This window comes from Pogoniulus pusillus, chromosome Z (assembly GCF_015220805.1).
Source record: "Pogoniulus pusillus isolate bPogPus1 chromosome Z, bPogPus1.pri, whole genome shotgun sequence".
Lineage (NCBI taxonomy): Eukaryota > Metazoa > Chordata > Aves > Piciformes > Lybiidae > Pogoniulus > Pogoniulus pusillus.
The window spans coordinates 42,598,483-42,620,670 of record NC_087309.1 but is presented as its reverse complement, the minus strand read 5'-3'; the positions used below and the strand labels follow the sequence as shown (position 1 = coordinate 42,620,670).

The window sequence follows — 22,188 nt, the reverse complement described above, 5'->3', positions numbered from 1 at the left end:
AACAAATTAGAGAGGCTGCAAAATATTGCCATTAACCTTAGACACAGTTTCACATGCCTAACATTACTATTCCTACAAGACTTTAACCTAAAAGGCATCTTTCCAAACATCTTTGTTGTTCCCATAAAGAAATGTGTTTTTCCCATTTGTTCAATACTACTACTTCAGTACTGTGGCAGCTCTGAAAATATTTCTAAAAGATGGAAAGATGGAAAGGTAAATGCATCACTTTTACCAAATGCTTGGTGTAAAGTCTACCCATTTATGAATAATGAAGGTGAGGCAGGGCAGAGAGAATTTAAGTAAAATTACCACTAACTTTTGAATTAAGTTGTTCTGTCCATCTTAAATTTTCTTTGAGGCAGTAACAATACAGCTGAATGCAAACCTACAAAAAACAAACATTAATTTCAACATTTACAATATATCCATCTTCAGAAATATTTAACAACTATAGAAGGAAGAGCAATACATCTGGTGAGGGACCTTTTAGGATGTCGGGCAGTGATAGGACTAGGGAGAATGGAGCATAGTGTGTAGATTCAGATTGGATGCCAGGAAAAAGTTCTTGACCGTCAGGGTGGTGAGACACTGGAACAGGATGCGCAGGGAGGTGGTGGAAGCCCCATTCCTGGAAGTTTTTAAGGCCAGGTTGGATGGGACTTCGAGCAACCTGATCTAGTCTGAGGTATCCCTGCCCATGGCAGGGGGGGTGAATCGTTTCAGCCCTGATGATTCTGTGATCTAAAAAGTAAAATTAGTAGGTTCACCACTAGATACTGTTTTGAGTCCTCCCAGACAAGCAGAGAATTTTTTTGCAACATTATACTTGCAGACCAGTCAGACTCATTCTTTCCCACTAGAAAATCAGAAATTATCCAGAATCTAACCTTAAAATATCACATTGAAAAGCCAGTCTGCATAAGCAGGAAACTAATTTCTGGTAAAAAAAAAACTGGCTTCTGTGAGTGGCAAAGAATAATGAAAGGAAATTACACCAGAAAAAATTAAAATCATGTAAGTTCATTACCAGTACCTTCATACTGTAAAAGCATCTAATACAAAATGAAAGACTAAGATCTGCTATGAAGATAGCCAAGAGATTTGTTTGGTTAAGTATGAAGAGCTCACTGTTAAGATCACAATATTCACACGTAGTCTATGTTACCTAGGGATTTGGTCTTGATATGTATCTATTTTTCAACATCCCAGAAAAAAACACAACTCCTGCCTATGTATTTCTCCTTGTACATATATTCTTACATTTCTTAAAGAATTATTCCATCAGTGACTAAAAACAGCAAGCAAAATTTATTCTGCAAGTTCATTTCAGTACTCAAAAAAACCCAAAACAAACCTTGAAGCAGAAAGCATTACCAGCTTGCTATTCCACTGATAAAATGTTGAGTGTAAATTCTGAACACTACAGCACTCACCTAATTCAAGAGGACCACACAAGGTGTCAGCACTGTGTGATTTATATTTTTCCAGTTTGTCTTCTTTGAGGTAATATCCCAAGTTCTTGTTGATACTACATTTGCAGCTGTTTGACATAGGTTTGATCTCACAGAAATCAGCTACCCATCCTTCTTGCTTACAGATGCAAGAGTATTTCCAAAATTTGGCAACTCTCAGATGTAAAAAACTCTTTTTCCCCCCCTCACAGTTTATTTTCCTGTCTATTCCATGTACATACCACTATAAGAAGCATCAGCTTCAGACAAAATATACACTTCACACCACAAACTGTGAAGTAAAAAATCCAAATTTCATGTCTGAACCATGGATTTCCTGCCTTCAGGTAACAGTGACATTTGTAAACAACAGCTATCTGGATACCTCTATACTGCTTACTGGCAACATTTTTCCACAAAACCATTAAATCACAGGAATAAATGATAAAAAAATATATGTTAGATTCCTCATTCAGAAAATAGGACTCATTGCAAAAAGACAGAATTCTATGTCAGAAAATCTAAAAAATAAGGTAAGAGGAAAAATATTTGCCATGAAACTTTTTAGTAATGTCTACCTAGGCTGGGAATAAAAATATTTATCTAAAATCACAGGAGCAATTTATTTTGGCAACTGGTTTTCAGAACTTGATAAATGTAGCCGTGTATCCATGCCATGTGGACAAAAGCATCCAAGGGTGAGGTGCTCAGCACCGCTAGAGAAAAAGCTCACGACTTCAAACTTCCAATTCACTTCTCAGATGCCTATAGATTGTTTCAGAAGCCTTTTCAGGACGAGGCACTTCTTCCTTTCACAAGGAATGGCTGCAGGTCAATTTCCACCTGTATTCCTCCCTACCAGCTGAAGAAAAAAGCTGCAAACATCCAGGACTCTGTAATCCAAGCCGCCTATGGTAAAAAGAACCAGAACAATCAGTTTTCCCTTCTGAAACCTATAGTAGCATTAGATAGATGCAAAAACCTGAATACTAAAAATCAAACCCACACACAATTGGGAAGCCGAACCCCAGCAAAGGAGCCTCGGTTAAACCTGCAGTCACACCCCAGAGAAAGCAGCAGGCATGTTTACCAGAGAACGCAATCTATCATGGAAAACGTTCTCCTGCTTCCCGCTCCCGAAAGGAAAAAAAATGGGGGGGGGAGGAGTTAAAAAAAAAAAAAAAAAAAAAAAAAAAAAAACCACGAAGAAAGCTGCATTGCTTATTTTATTGGGAAAGACAAATAGATCTGAGAAAGGAGCCGAGCGGGAAGCACGGGTCAGGGCCAGAGACAGTGGACGAAAGCACAGAACGAATTCTGGCAGCCACCTGGGGAAGCCGCCTGGGGAAAACCCCGGCGCGCCCCGGGGGAGACCTCGCCGCCGCGGGGCAGGCGCATGCCAAGCGCTCCAGCAGAGAATCCCAGCCGCTAGGCCACGACCAGCCTTTTGTTGCGGCACCGCGGCGGGCACTAGGAAGGACGCTGCCGGCCCATGCTGGGTGCTCGCCTCGACTTCCTTAGCGGGGTCCCGCAGCAGCCGCCACCACAGCTCGCCGCCTCGCCGAGGGGCCTGTGGGCGGCACCTCCCCACCCTCCCCGAGGGCGGGCCTAACCGCGCGGCGAATAAAGGACTGGGCCGCACGCTAGTACCCGCCCCGGGATCCCCGCGTCTCCTCCCCGGCGCCCGGGCCCACCGCCAGCTTGCCCCTGGGGAGGGAGCACTGCGGGCCCTGAGGCTGCCGCACCCCAACTCCCCGCGAGCCGCCGGGCCGCGAGCGCGAGAGCGCCTCACGCGCACAAAGTCGCCGTCCGCCCCCGCCCTCGCACGAGCGCGCGCACACACACAGGCACTCCGCTCGCCTCGCTTCCAAAATGGCGCCGCCCCGGGCCGCTGGGGTTTGCGCGTACCAGCCTCGCGAGAGCCGCCTCGCCGCTCCGCGGTTGCCCGGGGTGCGGCCGCCCGGCCGCCGCTGAGGGCGCGACCTCGCTCCCGCCTTCCCGGGGAGCCCACTCACCGTGACGTCATGGGACAATCCCGAACGTTCTGCGCGGGGCGGTGGGGGAATCCCCAGCGCGCGCCCCGCCCCCCCGCGGGAGTTCTCGGCAGCGCCGTAATTAACCATGCAGCGGCGCAGCCCCTTCTGTGCACAGCCCTGCCTCTGTCACCAGCGGCGCTCACAACGCTGAGGCGCCGGAAAACGCGCGACAGAAGCCAACACGCAAGATCAACCTGCGGGAACAGGGCCCGGTGGGCACCGCTATGCCCATGCCTGGCCGTCGGAACGTCTGTGCACCGCGTTCATGGGCGGGAGCTGGTGGTGCGCGCTGCCCGAGAGCGGCCTGGCCGGTGTCGGGAAGAGCCCCGCTGCCCCACTGACGAGGAGCGGAGGCGGCGTGTTTGAAGCGGATGGCTGAACGACCGGGGCCACTGCCGCCAGCAAAAAGCGGCCCGGCGGCATTGCCTCCTGCATCACTGCCAAGCTGGGCGCAGCGCGTACTAGAGGCGGAGACGCATCGCCGCGCCGGCGGGGCTCAGGGTAAGTGAAAGAGCCGATATCTGCCCTTCACCCGAAAGACGGAAAATCAGCATCTTCACAGAAACGACTGAAGCAGCCTCCACTCAAAACATGCGGGTGGAGCTACCCTTATCGTGCATGCAGCCTTTCGACGTGTGTCTTTTGGGGAGAAACACCGTTTGCGGGAGTTTTGCAGCCTGGAAACTAAACTCCCCCGAATTAATGTTTTGCAGTTTTGAAATCTTATTTCCAACTTAGGTCAAATAATTTTGCAATGAACCGGTGGGGGGGGGGGGGGGGGGAAGTACACAAAATTACATTGTCTTATCATTGGAAAGGTTGGAAAGGGCACTGCCAAAGTCTTTGGAGCTTGCTTTGGATTCTGGATTTTCTTTCAGTGGCCATCTCCACTATGAAGTTTATTGTAGGAACTGCAATTGGGTACTGAAGTTTTAAAAATAAGTCTCAAAGCCCCGACAAACGGCGGGACTTTTAAAATGTGTTTTGCAAGCATATAGATGCTGTCAGCTCGTATCAGCGTTTACAAATATTAGAAACAACACTAAAAATCGACAACTGACAAAGAATAAAAACCACATTCGTTTCCTGTTTGGAAAAAAAAATGACAGATGTGTCCAAGGGTACCCCAAATTCCTCTCTTCTCATTCCGTGGGTTTGATCGGGAGAAGAACGGCACGAAAGCCCTGCGGGCCTGAAGGGGGGCGGTAAAAGGGTGCCTTTTCTGCACGTGGGCTGACCCACGTGGAAGCCCAAGCTGGAATCGGGCCGGTGATGGGCTGTGTTTTCGCACCCAGTATAAATGGTAAATGGACACTTTGTCTAGAAAAAAAAGGATAAATAGAACAAGGTTTCCTGCCTTAGAGGTTCCTGCCTCTAGAGTTCCCGTCTTGAAAGAGCTTCTGCCTTAACAGAGTGCCCGGCAGGATAGGTTCCTGCTGTGACAGGACCGTCCCCACTTTTGGACGGCTTCTACCTTTTGTACGGCTCTTGTTTTTATCCCATCTCTGCTTTTGGACGGTTATCCCCACTTTCGCAACCTTTTGTGCGAACCGGCAGGCTTGGCAAGGTTGGGGTCCTTACAGAGAGAGTGCCGGCGGCATCTGGACCGCCCTCTCTCAGAGCCTATCAGTAGCCAGCTTCCTGGCTGCCTCCCGGACTGGGGAACCCCAGCAGTTTTGGCTCTCCCCTGCCACTGTGAAGGCAGCATCGTTCCACGACCAGAAGCTACAGAACAGCTATGGCCACATTTATCTTCGACTCTACTTAGTCAGCCCCAGTTCAAATTTCTAACAGCCACAGTGCTTTTCTAGGTTCCCACCACATTCTTGACCAATTGCAATGCCTCTTCTCTACCTTATCCATTAAATTTTCTCCTTTTAATTACCGTGACCAATACTGCAGAAGTGAGGCTTTCCAGGCAGGGTGACAAAGCATATCCTATGTCCTTATCTTCAGTCTGCTGTCAAGACTGAAGTCACAAACAGGTAAGGTAGGGCAGGGCTCTGCCACCCAACCCAACTGAACCACAGTGCCAGCCTGGAAGCCAAGCCTGACACATCTGCCTGTCATCATTTAGGACCATGGTGCCAAAACTCACCACATACTCAAGCTCCATTTTTACCACCTTTTTCAGAAGCAGTGATTTATAGTCTACATATTCATCAATTTAACCTATAGACATGTAGAAGCAGTAATTAGAAGCTAGACCATCAAACAGGAAAATCCACCAAAAATGTTTCTGGACTCACTATGTGCCAGGCTATATAATACCAAGAAAGCTCTGACCAAACTGATCATTTAAACTCCCAAAGCAACACATACAACTCTAAAATATGATGGTCGACAGTATCTAGGAAAATAAAGTGTATGAAGTCAAAGCAGCTTCAGGCTCACCTTGACAATAAAGACCTAAGGCTATGTAACAATGACCTGGGAAGAACTTTTCCATTCTTGTGAGCGAATTATGGCTACAGCTTCCATGCTGTGCAACTATTCTGTGCACCTTCTGGCTTTGCAATACATTACATACTTTGGGTATCAAAAGAGAAACAAAGGAGAAGGAGATTATTAATTTCTCCATATCAGTCTTCCTAATAGGTTTCTACTTGGGTTGCTTCATATATGACTATTCTATTTTCTTTTAGTAGTACCTTATCAATTTTAGTAACCACAAGAAAAGCTGTGATAGTCATTGGGAAGATTAGTTTGAAGCCATTTGATTTGTATCCCTAATTGTCTCATAAAAGAGATATTTCGACTTTGTAAAAACCAACACTTTGATCTGGCCAACTGCTGAGGTGTTGTTTTTACCTTACTGAAATAAATAGCAAACCTCACACTAAATTAAGATTGAGAGCTCTCTTTTTAACACACTTTAGTTTACACATCACAAGCATTCAAGCAGTTCCAGCAATCAACAGGATGTTCTTAGCATAGAATGATTGCATGCGAGTGTGTCCTGGAGTCCTGTACCCCTAAATTCCTCTCCTGCCCGGACTTCGGGGGGAAAGGGGAAAAGCCACCGGGTTTCCCTCACCTGCCCTGCAGCCGTGAAGGGGGGAGAACTGCCCCGTGAGTTCCCGCGCTGGAGCCAGGCTGGGATTGGCCGTGCGCTTTCGCGCCTAAGGTGTGGTAACTCTGCCCTTTCTCTAGTGAAGGTTATAAATATTGGGGGTCTTCCCGCCTTTGGGGTTCCCACTTTGGAGTTTGCCTGTGCCTGGACGTATGTGTCTGCCTGAGCTCACACACCCCCCTCGGCTGGACTGCAGAGAGACCTTCAAAGGATTTGCTTTCCTATTGACACCTTTGTGTGCCTAACGACCCTTAATGACCTCTTAACGCTGAAAGGAAGAGGAAGACAGACCGCAGGAGTCAGCCTGAGTGAGTTCTTTGGCTTAGCCTAATTTAGTAAGAAACCGCTATTAATTAATAGCTAACGCCTTTTCCAACTTCTGACTTCCAAAATAGTCAGATTATTGATAGTATCCCTGTAGCTTAATTCTCATGTGACTGAATCTGCTTATTAAACTAAATTAATCTTTGTATATATAGTTGTGGGGGCGGGTTTTTGGGAAAATAAAAAAATAACTATTTTTGATAAATTCCCGACTTGGCCACATATTAATTCCTGCTCTCCGCCACAGAGTGTAGCACAGTCTAACTGGACCAGCTGATTGTCCTAGTACAAACCAGTAATGGTTCTACCACACAGTATCACAGTATCACGGTATCATTAGGGTTGGAAGAGACCTCACAGATCATCAAGTCCAACCCTTTACCACAGAGCTCAAGGCTAGACCATGGCACCAAGTGCCACGTCCAACCTTGCCTTGAAGTGCCCCAGAGAAGGTGACTCCACCACCTCCTCGGGCAGCCCATTCCAGTGTCCAATGACTCTCTCAGTGAAGAACTTCCTCCTCACCTCAAGCCTAAATCTCCCCTGGCGCAGCCTGAGGCTGTGTCCTCTTGTTCTGGCGCTGGCCACCTGAGAGAAGAGAGCAACCTCCCCCTGGCCACAACCTCCCCTCAGGTAGTTGTAGACAGCAAAGAGGTCACCCCTGAGCCTCCTCTTCTCCAGGCTAAACAATCCCAGCTCCCTCAGCCTCTCCTCATAGGGCTTGTGCTCAAAGCTTCTCACCAGCCTCGTCGCCCTTCTCTGGACACGCTCAAGCATCTCAACGTCCCTTTTAAACTGGGGAGCCCAGAACTGAACACAATACTCAAGGTGTGGTCTAACCAGTGCAGAGTACAGGGGCAGAATGACCTCCCTGCTCCTGCTGACCACACCATTCCTGATGCAGGCCAGGATGCCACTGGCTCTCTTGGCCACATGGGCACACTGCTGGCTCGTGTTCAGGTGGGTATCAATCAGTACCCCCAGATCCCTCTCTGTCTGGCTGCTCTCCAGCTACTCCAACCCTAGCCTATATCTCTCCATGGGGTTGTTGTAGCCAAAGTGCAGCACCCTGCACTTGGAGCTATTGAACGCCATCCCATTGGACTCTGCCCATCTGTCCAGGCGGTCAAGGTCCCGCTGCAGAGCCCTTCTGCCCTCCAACCCAGCCACATCTGCCCCCAGCTTAGTGTCATCTGCAAACTTGCTGATGACTGACTTGATGCCCTCATCCAGGTCATCTATGAAGATGTTAAAGAGGATGGGGCCCAGCACAGATCCCTGAGGGACACCACTAGTGACAGCCGCCAGCTGGATGTGGCACCATTCACCACCACTCTCTGGGTCTGGCCCTCCAGCCAGTTCCTAACCCAGGACAGAGTGTTGCCATCCAAGCCATGGGCTGACAGCTTAGCCAGCAGTTTGCTGTGGGGGACAGTGTCAAAGGCCTTGCTGAAGTCCAGATAGACCACATCCACAGGCCTCCCCACATCCACCAAGCGGGTCACCTGATCATAGAAGGAGATCAGGTTGGAGAGGCAGGATCTGCCCTTCCTAAACCCATGCTGGCTGGACCTGAGCCCTTTGCCATCCCTTAGCTGCTCTCTTATCACCCCCCAAGATAACCTGTTCCATCAGTTTCCCTGGCACTGAGGTCAGGCTGACAGGTCTGTAGTTCCCAGGTTCCTCCATCCGACCCTTCTTGTGGATGGGGACCACGTTGGCCATTTTCCAGTCTCCTGGGACCTCTCCGGTGAGCCAGGACTGCTGGAAAATGATGGAGAGTGGCTTGGCCAGCTCAGCTGCCAGCTCTCTCAGCAGTACAGGTTACTTTGCTTGTGTGTGGAATAATTAAACTACACTCATAAAACCATATCTATTCCAACACTGGTAAAGAAGTTCTACCATAAACATAGTCATTGTCTGTCATGAACAACAGTAAAGCCAGAAGATTGCTGGAACAGCCAATTTGTGAAGCAAGACTTATCTCTTTTTTTTTTTTTTTTTTTTTTTTTTTTTTTTTTTGGCTGTAAAACATGCCATTTGGTCTTTTGAACCTAACTGTACCTGGATCTTCAGAAGTCTATACAGCACAGAAGGGAGTGAGAGCATTAATCAATATTAAACAGAAACAGTTTCTGAAACTAGGCAGGCTAAGCAGAACATATCTTTTTTGGAAAGCTGCCATAGAGTGTTGTGACAACATTTATGCTGGAAATTAATAGAGAGGGGGAATACAGACCCACATAGCCTGTTGTCTTCTATTAATGAAACATGGAAAAGTAGGCTAAGATTTTTGCCATAGATGCTCATACATATTTTTAAAAGTCCTTTTGATGAACCATGATGCAAGTGAAGGACAACTTGTGGAATTTAAACAACAGTTCAGATTTAAGAACAAATTGAGAAGTATTAGTTTTCCATGGCTGAGGTACCTCCAAATAGTCTGATGGAGAGAAGACAAATTTAGCACTTTCCTATAAATTTAATGCTCTGAATACTATATGTAAGTTAAGATTCTGTTTGGCAAAGAGAGACCTCATTGTTTATTCAGGGCTTGCCAATATTAGTGTACGAAAGCACTGATAAATGCAGTAAAACAGAGCTGTGAATAATGCTGAGGCATAAGGAATGAAAAGGTGCTATGCTGGACCTAGTCCTCACCAACAAGGAGGGGCTGGTGAGTGAAGTGAAGCTGGAGGGTAGCTTTGGCTGCAGTGATCATGAAATGGTAGAATTTAAGATTCTCAAGCCATCAAGGAGGGTGCATAGCAAACTCACTGCTCTGGACTTCAGAAGAGCAGATTTCAACCTCTTCAGGGACCTCCTTGGCAGGGTGCCACAGGAAAAAAACTCTGGAAGGAATTAGGGCCCAGGAAAGCTGGTCAGTGTTCAAGGATCACCTCCTCTGGGCCCAGGAGCAATGCATCCCAAAAAAGAGGAAGGAAGAAAACAGAACACGAGAAAGTCTGTATGGATGAATAGAGAGCTCCTGGACACACTTAGATGCAAGAAGAAAGCCTACAGAGGGTGGGAGCAAGGACAGGTAACCTGGGACGAATACAAAGAAGTTGTCTGTGCAGCCAGAGCTCAGGTTGGCAAAGCTAAAGCACGGTGAGAATTACATCTGGCCAGGGATGTTATGGGGAACACAAAGAACTTCTTCAGATATGTTAGGGAGAAAAGGAGGACTAGGGAGAATGTGGGACCCTTCCAGAAGGGAAATGGAGAGCTGGTGACGAAGGATATGGATAAGGCTGAGGTGCTCAATGACTGCTTTGCCTCAGTCTTCAATGGCAAGGGCTCCAACCACAATGTCCAAGTCCCAGAGGGCAAAAGTAAAGACTGTGAGAAGGAAGATCTGCCAAATAGAATAGAATCAACCAGGTTGGAAGAGACCTCCAAGATCATCCAGTCCAACCTAGCACCCATCCCTAACCAATCAACTAGATCATGGCACTAAGTGCCTCATCCAGTCTTTTCTTGAACACCTCCCGGGACGGTGCCTCCACCACCTCCCTGGGCAGCCCATTCCAATGCCAATCACTCTCTCTGGCAAGAACTTCTTCCTAACATCCAGCCTATACCTACCCTGGCACAACTTGAGACTGTGTCCCCTTGTTCTATTGCTGGTTACCTGGGAGAAGAGGCTACCCCCCACCTGGCTATAATGCCCCTTCAGGTAGTTGTAGACAGTAATAAGATCACCCCTGAGCCTCCTCTTCTCCAGGCTAAACACCCCCAGCTCCCTCAGCCTCTCCTCATAGGGTTTGTGCTCCAGGCCTCTCACCAGCTTTGTTGCCCTTCTCTGGACATGTTCCAGCACCTCAACATCTTTCTTGAATTGAGGGGCCCAGAACTGGACACAGGATTCAGGGTGTGGCCTGACCAGTGCTGAGTACAGGGGCAGAATAACCTCCCTTGTCCTACTGGCCACACTGTTCCTGATGCAGGCCAGGATGCCATTGGCATCTAGTTTTTTCTTGAACACCTCCAGGGATGGCAACTCCACCACCTCCCTGGGCAGCCCATTCCAATGCTAATCACTCTCTGTGGCAAGAACTTTCTCCTAACATCCAGCCTAGACCTCCCTTGGCGCAACTTGAGACTGTGTCCCCCTGTTCTGTTGCTGGTTGCCTGGGAGGAGAGACCACTCCCCACCTGGCTACAAGCTCCCTTCAAGTAGTTGTAGACAGCAATGAGGTCACCCCTGAGCCTCCTCTTCTCCAGGCTAAACAGGCCCAGCTCCCTCAGACTCTCCTCAAAGGGCTGTGTTCCAGGCTTCTCACTAGTTTTGTTGCCCTTCTCTGAACACGTTCCAGTATCTCTCTTGAATTGAGGAGCCTAGAATTGGACATGTTACTCAAGATGAGGCCTGACCAATGCTGAGTACAGAGGAAGAATAACCTGTTTTGTGCTGCTGGCCACACTCTTCCTGATACAGGCCAGGATGCCATTGGCTCTCCTGGCCCCTGGGCACACTGCCGGCTCCTGTTGAGCCTACTATCTATCAGTACCCCCAGGTCCCTTTCTGCCTGGCTGCTCTCCAGCCACTCTGTCCCCCGCCTGTGGCGCTGCCTGGGGTTGTTGTGGGCAAAGTGTAGAACCCTGCACTTGGCCTTGGTAAATCTCATCCCACTGGCCTCTGCCCACCCATTCAGCCTGTTAAGGTCTCTCTGCAGGATCCTCCTACCCTCGAAAAGATCCACATCTGCTCCTAGCTTGGTCTCATCTGCTTGGTGCCATTACTGATGCTGGACCTAGTAACTTGATTCAGGGATGTTTATGAGTGCCTAAGGAATCTGAACATGCACAAGTCCATGGGGCACAATGAGATCCACCCACAGGTCCTGAGGGAACTGACAGATGAAGTTGTTAAAACACTGTCCATCATATTTGAAGGGGCATGACAGAATGCTGAAGTTCCTGTTGACTGGAAAAGGGCAAACATAATGCCCATCTTCAAGAAGGGACAAAAGGATGACCCCAGGAACTGCAGATCAGTCAGTCTCACCTTTGTGCCTGGCAAGATCATGGAGCAGATCCTCCTGGAGGCTCTGCTAAGGCAAATGGGAAACAAAGCAGAGGTGATTGGTGGTAACCAGCAATGGCTTCACCAAGGGCAAATCAGGCCTGGCAAATTCAGTGGCTTTTTATGATGAAGTCACAGCAACAGTGGACAAAGGAAGGGCAACTGACAGCATCTGCCTGGACCTGAGTAAGGCATTTGACTCTGTCCCACATGACATCCTCATCACCAAACAGGAAAAACACAAACTTGATGGGTGGAGCACTGCTGGATAAGGAATTGGCTGGACGGTCACACACAGAGAGTGGTGATCAATGGCACAATGTCCACCTGGAGAACAGTGACAAGTGGCATCTCTCAGGGGTCAGTGCTGGGACTAGTGTCATGTAACATCTTTGTCAGTGATATGGACAGAGGAATCGAGGGCACCCTCAGCAAGTTTGCAGATGACACCAAGCTGTGTGGCACAGTCAACTTGCTAGAGGGCAGGGATGCCATCCAGAGGGACCTGGACAGGCTGGAGACATGGGCCCAGGCCAACCTCATGGCACTAAACAAGGCCAAGTGTAAGGTCCTGCACCTGGGTCAGCACAATCTCAAACACAGATACAGGCTGGGTGGGGAATGGCTGAGAGCAGCCCAGAGGAAAAGGACCTGTGGGTCTGGGTTGACGAAAAGCTCAACAGGAGCCAGCAGTGTGCACATGCAGCCCAGACAGCAACTGTGTGCTGGGCTGCATCAAGAGAAGCATGGCCAGCAGGGCAAGGGAGGGGATTCTCTCCCTTTACTCTGCTCTCATCAGACCTCACCTGGAGTACTGTGTGCAGTTCTGGAGTCCCCAGCACAGGAAGGACACAGAACTGTTAGAATGACTCCAGAGGAGGGCCATGAAAAAGATCAGAGGGCTGGAGCACCTCTGCTATGAGGACAGTCTACAAGAGCTGGGGCTCTTCAGCCTGGAGAAGAGAAGGTTTTGAGGAGACCTTATAGTAGCCTTCCAGTATCTGAAGGGGGACTATGGGAAGGCTGGGGAGGGACTGTTCACAAGGTTTTGTAATGACAGGAGGAGGAGTAATGGGTTTAAATTGGCAAAGGGGAGATTCAAACTAGATGTTGGGAAAGGATTCTTTACAGTCAGTGCGGTGAGACACTGGCACAGGTTGCCCAGGGAGGTTGTGGATGCTCCTTCCCTCGAGGTGTTCAAGACTAGGTTGGATGAGGCCTTGAGTGATGTGTTCTAGTGGGAGGTGTACCTGCCTATGGCAGGGGTTTGGAACTGGATGATCTTTGAGGTCCCTTCCAACCTAAACCATTCTATGAAAGGAAAGAATTTAACACTCACCAAATACTAAACAGCAATATTTAAATACAAGTCTTAGAATTAATTTCAATTAAAAAAAAAAAAAGAAAAAAGAGAATAAATTTTAAGTTAAATTATTTTGTGTACAAACTTGAAGGATAGGATGAAAAAGAAGACCAAAAGTTAAAAAAATATTTTGTCAGACACTGGAAATGTGCAGATTTTCATTTGTTCTCAAGTAGAACCTGAGATACCTCATGAGTATATCAAACACTCAGCTTGTTTAAGCAACTACTTAAGAAAAATCTGGAAACTACTTAATGCCATACTGCTATACATTTTTGTGTTATGCCATGTAGGTGTACAAAACACTTGACTTTGTACTAAGAACCCAGTGTGCCCGATACAAAAAGAATTAAGTAAAGGAGGAAGAAAAGGATAACAGATATGAAATCTGATTATTACAGTTTTGATCCAGGTATCTTCTGGTACAGTGAGCCTAATGTTTAAAAGCTAGAAAGAAAATAGCCACTTAATATTAACAATAAACTTCTATCCCAGTGTATACCCTTCTAAACAGGAGTATTGTTACAATTAGATCCCAAACAGTTCTAATACATTTACTGCTAAATCTCAGCTGCTTGTTCACCGTATGAAACATTTCAACACAATTAAAACAATGGAAGACTTATATAAAAATGCAGATCAACATTTAGTCATCATCATTTGCAGTGGCACTAGGAACACTTGTATAAGGTATATGGGATCGTCTATGCAGATTATGTCCTCCAGTAAAGGAAGTTAAGATGAATTTTCCAATTGTTTCAGGATTCCAATGAGTCTACCTATTCAAGTAAGAAAACAGATTTTGACTGTATTAAAGAACTGACTGTTATTATTTACATTTTAGGGTGTATAATATCTAGCTCCTTGCTTTTAAGATTTCTGTGCATTTCCACATCTAATGCACTATAATACAATTAGCAGGTGCTGAACAGGCCTGAAAACTAAAACTTAACAGCTTGTTGACTCAGTCTTTTCTGAAGAACCACTTTTCTGAAGTGCATTGAGATGAATGCAAGCAGCATGTGAAACAAGCAGGAGCAGCTGGAAGCCACTGTGCATTGTGAAAATTATGATATAGTGACCATCACAGAAACATAGGGGGATGTTGCATGTGACTGTGGTGCTGCAGCTAGGGGCTACAAACTCTTCAGAGCAGATAGGCAAGAAAGGAGAAGTGGTGTGTCAGAATGATTTGATAGTCTTGAGCTTAATAATGGTAATAATAGGATTCAGCGTTTATGGGTAAGAATCAGGGGGAAGGCCAACAAGACTGATAGTAGTAGGACCAGTTGTTTGATGAGTACCCAGCCCACTGATCTATAAGATAGGGATGGCAAGCAGAATGAAGCCCCCATAATCCAAGAGGCAATTATTAGTGAACTCCTGCACCACGTAGACATACTCAGGTCTATGGGGCCAGATGGCATATGCCCAAGGGTACTGAGGGAGGTAGCAGAAGTGCTCACCAAGTCACTTTCCATCATTTACCAGCAGCAGTCCTGCCCAGATGTCTAGAAGTTAGCAGATCTGATCCTCAAATCCTCCTTCTGGCCCTTCCTGCAGATGGACAACTACAGATCTGTCAATGACCTCAGTGCCAGAGGTGGTCATGAAGCAGATAACCTCAAGTGCCATCATACAGCACATACAGGGCAACCAGAAGATCAGGCCCAGTGATCATGGGTTCATGAATGGCTAGTCATGCTTGACCAACCTGATTTTCTTCTATGATAGATTGGATGAGGAAAACGCTGTGGATGTTGTTGACCTGGATGTTAGTAAATCTTTTGTCACTGTCTCACAGAGCACCTTCCAGGAGAAACTGGCTGCTGGTGGCTTGAATTGGTGGACACTTTACTGAGTAAAGAACTGACTGAATGGCCAGGCCCAAAGGGTAGTGGTGGCTGTCCACAAGTGGTGCTCCTCAAAGTTCAGTACTGAGACCAGTTCTTTTTAACATGTATCAATGATCTGGATAAGAGGATGAAGTACATCCTGAGTAAGTTTCCAGATGGCACTAAGTTTGGAGGGATCTGCTTGAGGATAGGAAGAATTACAGAGACCTGGAAAAAGCTGGATCAGTGGACTCAGGCCATTTGTATGAGCTTCAGCAAACCCAAATGCTGAGTCCTGCACTTGGGTCACAACAACCGCATGTAGCACTACATGCTCGAGGAAGAGGCTAGAAAGCTGCCTAGCAGAGAAAGACATGGGGTTGTTGATCCTCAGCTGGCTGAACAGGAGCTAGCAGTGTGCTTAGGTGGCCAAGAAGGCCAACAGCATCCTGGCCTACAACAGAAACAGAGAGACGAGCATGACCAAGTGATTGTTACCCTGTTCTCAGCACTGATAAGGCTTTGTTCAGTTTTCACAGTATCACAGTATCACCAAGGTTGGAAGAGACCTCCAAGAACATCAAGTCCAACCCTTTACCACAGAGCTCAAGGCCAGATCATGGCACCAAGTGCCACGTCCAATCTTGCCTTGAACAGCTCCAGGGACAGCGACTCCACCTCCTCCCTGGGCAGCCCATTCCAGTGTCCAATGACTCAGTGAAGAACTTTCTCCTCACCTTGAGCCTAAATTTCCCCTGGCACAGCCTGAGGCTGTGTCCTCTTGTTCTGGTGCTGGCCACCTGAGAGAAGAGAGCAACCTCCTCCTGTCCACAACCTCCCCTCAGGTAGTTATAGACAGCAAAGAGGTCACCCCTGAGCCTCCTCTTCTCCAGGCTAAACAATCCCAGCTCCCTCAGCCTCTCCTCGTAGGGCTATGCTCAAGGTCTCTCACCAGCCTTTCTCTCACCAGCCTTGTCGCCCTTCTCTGGACACGCTCAAGCATCTCAATGTCCCTCCTAAACTGGGGGGCCCAGAACTGAACACAGTACTCAAGGTGAGGTCTAACCAGTGCAGAGTACAGGGGCAGAATGACCTCCCTGCTCCTGCTGACCACACCATTCTTGATGCAGGCCAGGATGCCACTGGCTCTCTTGGCCACGATGCCACTGGCTCTCTTGGCCACCTGGGCACACTGCTGGCTCATGTTCAGGCGGGTATCAATCAGCACCCCCAGATCCCTCTCTATCTGGCTGCTCTCCAGCCACTCCAACCCCAGCCTGTATCTCTGCATGGGGTTGTTGTGGCCAAAGTGCAGCACCAGCACTTGGAGCTATTGAACGCCATCCCATTGGACTCTGCCCATCTGTCCAGGTGGTCAAGGTCCCGCTGCAGAGCCCTTCTGCCCTCCAACCCAGTCACATCTGCCCCCAGCTTAGTGTCATCTGCAAACTTGCTGATGACTGACTCGATGCCCTCATCCAGATCATCAATGAAGATGTTAAAGAGGATGGGGCCCAGCACTGATCCCTGAGGGACACCACTAGTGACAGCCGCCAGCTGGATGTGGCACCATTCACCACCACTCTCTGGGTCTGGCCCTCCAGCCAGTTCCTAACCTAAGTTTTGGAGCTTTCACTGCAAAAAAGACATTAAAGTCCTGGAACCACTTCAGTGAAAGGCAGTGAAGCTCAGAAGGGTCTGGAGAACAGTTGTTCTAAGGAACAGCTGAGGCAACTGGGTTTGTTTAGCATGAAGGAGGCTGAGGGGAGACCTTATTACTCTCTATGACTACCTGAAAGGAGTTTGTAACAAAGTGCATGTCAGTCTCTTCTCTATATTAAGAAGTGATAGGTTGAGAGGAAATGGCCTGAAATTGCACCAGGGTAGTTCAGATTGGGTATTAGTATAATTTTTTTCTATGAAGGGGTTCCTAAACAGTGGAATAGGCTCCCCAGAAAGGTAGCTGAATCCCCACCCCGGAGGTGTTTAAGACACATAGATGTGATGCTAAGGGACACTGTTTAACACTGGGCTTGGTTGACTTAGATTAGGGGTCCTCAAACTTTTTGAACAGGGGGCCAGTTCACTGTCCTTCAGACACTGTTGGGGACCAGACTACAGTTTGTTGGGGGCCAGACTATAGTTTGGTTCCAGCCCAGTCCCAGCGGGTGCTTGGGGGCTGTGGAGGCCAGCGAGCAGATTAAGTGTCAGGAAGTGGCTGCCTGTTTTCCCACCCAACCCCTGGCAGGGGGGTGAGGGAAGGCTGGGGCGGGAAGGGGGGGGAGGGTGTCTGTTAATGCAGGTGGGCCAGATTGAGGACCCTGGAGGGCCGTATCCAGCCTGCAGGCCATAGTTTGAGGACCCCTGACTTAGATAATGGTTGAAGATCTTAAATTGTTCTAGGATTAAAAGTATAACTGGCTGTAATGGTTTAACAGAAGGGCTAACCTGCCTGCTCCTCCAACACAAAAGTGAGGGCAAAAGTAACTGTTGCGGAGAGCAGGAATTAATATGTGGCCAAGTCGGGAATTTATCAAAAATAGTTATTTTTTGTTTTCCCAAAAACCCGCCCCCACAACTATATATACAAAGATTAATTTCGTTTGATAAGCAGATTCAGTTGCATAAGAATTAACCTAAAAGGATACCATCAATAATCTGACTATATTGGAAGTCAGAAGTTGGAAAAGGCCTCAGCTATTAATTAATAGCGGTTTCTTACTAAATTAAGCTAAGCCAAATAACTCACTCAGGCTGACTCCTGCGGTCTGTCTTCCTCTTCCTTTCAGCGCTGCAGGTGAATTGTTAAGGGTCGTTAGGCACACAAAGGTGTCAATAGGAACGCAAATCCTTGGTCTCTCTGCAGTCCAGCCGAGGGGGGTGTGTGAGCTCAGGCAGACACATACGTCCAGGCACAGGCAAACTCCAAAGCGGGAACCCCAAAGGCGGGAAGACCCCCAATATTTATAACCTTCGCTAGACAAAGGGCAGAGTTACCACACCTTAGGCGCGAAAGCGCACGGCCAATCCCAGCCTGGCTCCAGCGCGGGAACTCACGGGGCAGTCCTCCCCCCCTTCACAGGGCAGCCCTCCCCCCCCTTCACGGCTGCAGGGCAGGCGAGGTGGGAGGGAAAACAGGCGGCTTTTCCCCTTTCCCCCCGAAGTCCGGGCAGGAGAGGAATTTAGGGGTACAGGACTCCAGGACAGTAACACACAAGATTCAGGGTTGAGATAAAGAGATAAGAGTTTAATATAACACGAGATATCATAATCACAATGCATAATTACTTTAGCTAATAATCTAACTGGTCTAATAATACAAGGCATGGTTACCTTAGCGTAGCCTATTTACAGAAGCAGTGGAGTGAAATACAGGGAAAAACAACCAACCAAACCAACCAATCCAAGCACAGCACAAACCAGAAAGCCAAAACCAGCAACTACCCAATTCCCATGCACTTCACTGCTATCCCTGTGGAAAAAGAGACAATATCCAATAACCTGGAAACCAGAAGCGGCAACCAGAACAACCTGAACTTCAAGCCCCATAGTACTTTGTTCCAGCCAGCACTTTTATTTTTGAAGCTGGCATGAGTGCAGCATGGTATGAATAAGAGCAGCAGATTCAACTCAATCCATGACACTGTCTTTGATGGGAGCAGCATTCTGTGGACAAAGAATCCAATACAGCTACAGGTAACAGTTCATGTTTTGAAGGAATACAAGAATACCTAGGTATTAATTCTGAATTACAAATCAGTATAAATATGACCTATATTACTGAAATTAACTGATCATTTTATCTCTCTCAAGATAAAGTTATAATTATTATCAGGTGTCTCAAAAGAAAGACCTGAAGCACAAGTAAAAGGCTTTCTGTTTAGGAAACATTGTTTATCAGTCCTTTCAAAGCAAGGTTATCCTATTACACCACAGTATCTTTGCCAGAATGGATAGCATTATTTATTTACTAAGTAAATTTCCTGAAAGTATTTTTCAAATTATGATGGCTATTTTGTACACATTTAGAGTAGAGACACACCGAAAAGAGCAATGTTTTTTCCTTCATACAATGTGATATATCTGTTGATGCCACAAAATGAACAATAGTGAAATGCAACACTATAGGAAGAAGAAACTGTTTCTCTTCAAATTCTTAATTGTTTACAAATTAATCACACACCCTTTCAGTAAGAGCACCTACACTCCTCCTTGCCCAACAGTGAGGCATACATAGAAGATATTTGGTCATCTGTTTTTCGGTGCATAGCTTGCTAACTTTTTTTTTTCCCAGTTATATTGCAAATGAAGTCACATTTCAACATAGAGACAACCAGAAAGATTACTCTAAGCAGGAAGCCCTTCTTAGGAAAATTGGGTCCTTGATCAAGCATAGGGCTCATCTTCACACCAAGATTATGCTAGCCTTTCAGTGGTAAAAGTAGGAAGGCTGTGGACAACAGCCTAAGATGGATCTGTGATAACAAACCTTCCTTAGACCACCTCAGTAAAATGCCTGGAGCTCCTGTTGATAGAGGCTTCATGGAAGTGAATGCCTGCTAAAGACAAGCAGGGACCAGGGAGGATAGCATTGGAAAAGGTGGGGAAAGGCAGGAAAAACTCTGGAATCTAGAAAGAAGAAACTACAGGCTATGCGAGCAGCTTGTAAAAGAAGCTGTAAGGCAAACTGACCATGATAGTGACTAGGTAGAAACCCTCTCGCACTTGAAAATGGAAGACAAACTAAAACAAAGAGCAGAAGGATGCCTGCAAAAGCACTGAGGTCCAGTGCAAGCTCCATATCAATACCATACAGGGCTCCACAAAAGCACAAGGCATCTTGGTTTCCAAGTTACACTAACAGCATGCCACATTCTCAACCTTGTTCCTGAAGAAAAATGCTAATTGTGGTGTAATAATATCTTTGTTTCTTTTCATTTCCTTCAAATAAGCCTACCCCAGTAACTTCACCATATTCACTCTTTATCTTGATCTGTACTCACTGAAAACCACTGGGAAATAAAATTAAACTGCCCTATAGATAATGCTATCGAAATCCAACCCCCATTCAGACACAGGATAATAGGAGCCCGTTCCAACTCTTTGAAGTGTGAAATTTAACCTCAAAGAAAGACAGAAAAAGAAAACACTTGTGGTTTTTTCCCCCCACTGTGATGCTTTAGAACACCCCACCACCCCACCTTGCAGCCCCTTGTCTACAATTCTGAGCAATAATTTTAACAGAATTCTTGCTGCAGTTTACACAACAGCTTTGGGGTACACCTCATGACCTGCTGTGGTGGAGATATGAGTTCATAGTATTTTGTCAAAGTCATCTGAATTGTGATTTCAAAACCTCATGTATAAATCTGATCTAAACCTATTAAAAGAGTATAACTGGCAAATTACAACAGATGTTTCTCTAAAATTACGTGCCACCAAAAAAATGAATCATGTTAAATAGTTTAAAGATGAAGCAAACTACTTTAGAAGTTAGGAACTATCTACTTGCACCCAAATAAATGAGAATTCCTGCAAAGAAAATGTATGTAGCAGCTAATGCATATTTTTCTGAATGGAAAGTTCTTCCTGTTGCACTTTCTATATAGTTTTGAACAGATGAACAGGCCTGTTACACATTGTGTTCATCAGAAGCTATTTTGCCTTACCAGAGCTGAAGCTTCAAGTGAGCAGGGACAGGAACTGGCTTTGGTGTATCTGGAGAGAACAAAACTGAAAATGGCTAAGGAGCACTAGTGTGTTACAGTGGCATACCAGACCAAATGTGGAAAGTATTAAGTGTTTCTTAATTTTTGAGTACATGCAGCATGCTCTGACATTGCCCATCTATCTGTCACTGATCATTATTACTGGATAACTCCCTGGTCTGAGCATACAGCTCTAGAATAAGGCAAGGACTAACAAAGGATCAGCAGATGAGGTACTGTGGACAACATGTTTCAGTATTTTGCCACTGTCATTCTAAAGAACTTGTTCCTTATGTCCAACCTAAATTTTCCCTGCTTCAGTTAAAAAACTGCTGCTCATACTAGTGCTACAAGCCCTTCTAAACAGTCCTCCCTCAGCCTTCCTGTAGGTCCCCTTCAAACATTTAAATATAGCTGCAAGATCTCCCTAGAGCTGAACAGCCCTAACCTTTTCAGTTTGTCCTCATAAGAGAGGTGCTTCAGCCCTCTAATAATCGTTATGGCCCTCTTCTGGACCTGGTCCATCAGGTCAATGCCTTTCTTGTGTTGCGAGCCCAAGAGCTGACACAGTGCTCCATGTGTGGTCAGAGCAGAGCATAGCAGCAGAGTTAGTTCCCTCGACCTGCTTGACGCAGCCTAGGATGTGATGGCATTCTGGGCTGCAAGTTAACATTGTTGGCTCTATCCATCAGTACCCTCGAGTCCTTTTCTGCAGGGCTGCCCTGAATTTCATCACACCCCAGCTTCCATTGATATTGAGGATTGCCCCGACCTAGGCGCAGATCTTGTACTTTGCCTTACTGAACCTCATGAGACTCTCCTCAGCTCACCTCTCCAGCCTATCCAGACTCTCTGGATGGGCAAATTTGCTGTTGGTGCACTCAGTCTCGCTGTCTGTATGATGATGACTGTGGGCAACAGTGTCACTGCTAGCTCTCCTCCACACCAGCACTTAGAGATATGGAGCTCGATACTGAGTGAAGTTCAGGGGACGTGGCCGGGTACCATTCCCGCACGGCATCCCCGGCTTCGGGACAGCGAGGCAAGCCGCGGCAGACAGAGGCACGCTGACCCAAACCGGAGGTGTCCAAATTATCAGGGCTCCAGCGGCGGGCGAAGCCCCCAAGACACCACAGCAAGGACCCCTCCGGCTCCCGCTCAACGCGTCCCGGAGCGGTCAGCCGCCGCCGGCGCATTCTTCCTCTCGGGCGGGCAGGGGGCGGCGGCCGGCGCCGTGCCCCTCCGGCCCGGGCTCGCGGCTGTCGCCCAGCGCCCTCTCAGGGCGGGACACAGCCGGCGCGCGGCGGGCCAAGCGCCCTGTCAGGCCGGGGCAGCAGGCCGCGACGCTGCCCGAGGTGGGGTCCCG

The 22,188-nt window shown here is 47.3% G+C and overlaps 1 protein-coding gene across 8 annotated transcripts in view; it reads right to left on the bottom strand.

Moving 5' to 3' along the window:
- Positions 1 to 22,188, bottom strand: part of GPBP1 (GC-rich promoter binding protein 1) — a 70,224-nt gene that overhangs the window by 31,469 nt on the left and 16,567 nt on the right. For 2 of the 8 annotated variants that reach the window (XM_064140753.1, XM_064140760.1), the window contains exons 1-3: positions 2,783 to 3,031; positions 1,437 to 2,363; positions 320 to 388 (exon numbers count right to left, since the gene is read on the bottom strand). The exons of 1 other annotated variant lie outside the window; for it this stretch is intronic. The gene's annotated coding sequence lies outside the window, so the exon portion shown is untranslated. 5 more of the 8 variants (XM_064140758.1, XM_064140756.1, XM_064140755.1 and 2 more) reach the window with 5 other exon arrangements.